At 43.9% G+C, this 2,686-nt stretch overlaps 1 pseudogene; it reads right to left on the reverse strand.

Moving 5' to 3' along the window:
• Nucleotides 1-1,737: 1,737 nt before the first annotated feature.
• On the reverse strand, nucleotides 1,738-1,987 carry LOC116898124 (annotated as a pseudogene).
• Between the last annotated feature and the right edge of the window lie 699 nt (nucleotides 1,988-2,686).

Raw genomic sequence — 2,686 nt, forward strand, 5'->3', positions numbered from 1 at the left:
CTTTAAAAAGACAATTACATGAATTTTGGCTAAGAGAAAGTAAAAGACAAAAGATTCCTTACAGCTAGCGGTCCTGTTGTTATCCGAGAGATGATATTTAGAGATTGAGGTAAATGAGGTTTATGACCACCGTCTGGCACCAGTCCGATTCTCAGGAAAATTTGTTTCCTGTCTTGCTTTCTGTTCTGAACTTCATGTAAATTGTTAAACTTTTTCTTGGTTATTGTTTGAGTGTACCCTAGCAAAGGACCAAAAACTTAGCTCCTGTTCAAGCATTGTATATAACCACAAAGCAGATTTCAGTAAAATCGCAGCAGATTCAAACCACCCTGAGTGAGTTGTGTCTGTCATTGAGCCGAACCTGTGCCTTCCTGAGTACCAGAGCCCTGCTTCTCCCACGGTGTCCTCCGTCTGAGTGGTCCGTGGAAATCACTGCATGTTACGTTAAACCTTTCGCATACATTCATCCAAATGCTTGATAAATACTGTATCCCACGCCCACTTACCCCAAGCATCGGTCCCTGCCCTGTGGTTCCCGAAGGCCACCCGAACTCTCAGCCATAATATAGTCTGCAATCTAAAGGGGGGGATGAAAAACTTAAAAGTTAAAGAACTAATAAATAACATGTGAAAAGTTAAGCCATTATAAATCAAGCCTACTCCACAACTAGGGAGCTACAGAAGTGAAGGGAATTGGTTGTTTAACACGGTCGTCATAAGAAGCCTCTAAAGTGGACATGAGCAGTCTTGAAGGGAGTGATGGAGAAACCATGTGACTTTGGGAGGAAATGCTCTAGGAGCGTGAAGAACAGGATCGGAAGCCCTGGACCAGGGCACCCTGTTCGTTTGAGAAACATGAAGAAACGAGCTATTTGAACGATGCGAGCAAGATAACCCCATGCAAATGACTGGAGGACGGAGGCTGCGGGCTATGATTGGGCATTTGGACGCCCTATAAGCTTCGAGAGAGAAGACAAGTGGCCCTTTAAAGTGCAATCTATACTTTTCAAGTGCTCTGGGTGCTGAAGAGATGGATTAGCAGTTAAGGGCACTGGCTGCTTTTCCGGGGGACCTGGTAGTTCTCAGCAGCTACATTGGGTAGCTAACAGGTGGTTACCTGAGACACTAACTCTAGGAGATGTAATGCCCTCTGCATCTGACTTCTTCAGACACCCGACACATGGGCACGTGTATGCATGCCTGCGCGCGCGCACATACACACACACACACACACACACACACACACACACACACACACACACTTAATACTTTAAATTTTTAACTTAATTAAAAATTAATTACATCATATCTTTTCTTCCCTTCCCCCCTCCAATCCCTCCCATGTCATCCCTCATACATTTTCTGAAATTGCCTCTTTTTTATTATTGTTACACACATATGTATATATACGTATGTATATATGCAATATATACACAATGGGATGTTGTAAAATCAAAACTTTATTGAATGAGTTATTTTACACAATATGAACATCACTATAGTTAAAATTGTTAAAGAATTTTTATAACAAGAATAGACTGATTTTAAGATTTCCCCATCAGAGTCAACTGTACATTTACACAGAATTGTCTTTGCATGAAGCCCAAAGGGAACAGCGTAAATATGAGTGTTTCTGTAGCCCCTTTCTTTTTTTGCTGATCAACAGTTTGCTTTAAAAAGCAGCTGCAGGTTTGTTACTAATGTCTGAGGCAGTAGAAGAGTCAAGGGTGTCATGAATTCACCTGTAAACAGCTTTATGCCTGGACATCAGCCAGTTCTGGAGGAAGTGGAGTCTTAGGGTCCTTGCTCTCAAAGTGCTGCTTGAAGGTCTTGGAGTCTAGCATTTATGTCCTACAGACTGTGCAGGTATGGACTAAGGCAGCTTTGGCAGCAGCCTTTTGCTCATGTCCTTGTTTCTTCTTTTTTGTCCAGCCTGCTTTTTGGCATTTTTCTGCTGAGACTGAATCTTCTGCTGTCCGTGAGCCATATCTTCCTGCGCCAGTCAGTAAAGTTTTGCTTGGGTGCAGATTACTTCAAGGCGGACCACTTGATAGGGGATACCCATTTAGAAGGGACTTCTCTGAGGAAGACTATGTCCTCTTCTTCTCAGGTTCCTTGGTCACTTGTAGTTCTTCGTCTACAGGTCAGGTCTCATGAGATATCCCTGACCCATGTCCCTGAAGCTGTCCCACGCTCAGTTTTTTGTTTAGGCGGCCATATTGTGGAGGTATCACCCGCTTGTCTCCCATGTCATTTCTAGGGCACACAATCTCCCAGCCAAGTTCCTAGTCTCCCAATTCTTATGATTGTTCTGCGGATTCTTATAGTGTCTCCCGTTCTTAGGTGCCAAAGTTACTCTGTAAACGTATCCACTGGGACTATGTTCCCCCCAATCAGAGGCTTTCTACCATTGGGACAGTCATGGTTTTCTGAAAAGGCCCCAATCTGCTATAAAGAAGCTTCTTCTTTTCACGAGTTACTCTTCATTGTGGAAGGCTTGTTGTGGTTTGCCTTGGGTTCTTTGAATTTGTTAAATAAGGCAAGAGCTCAAGATTTGGGCATCAGGGAGCGAGAGGAGGGTCAGTGGAGGGAGAAGCCAGGAGGGAGGAGTCTTTCGAGGAGAGAGTTTTGGGAGAAGGAAGCTGGAGACCTGGCAAATAAAGGTGCAAGGGATGAGGATTTCGGG

Source organism: Rattus rattus, chromosome 4 (assembly GCF_011064425.1).
Source record: "Rattus rattus isolate New Zealand chromosome 4, Rrattus_CSIRO_v1, whole genome shotgun sequence".
Lineage (NCBI taxonomy): Eukaryota > Metazoa > Chordata > Mammalia > Rodentia > Muridae > Rattus > Rattus rattus.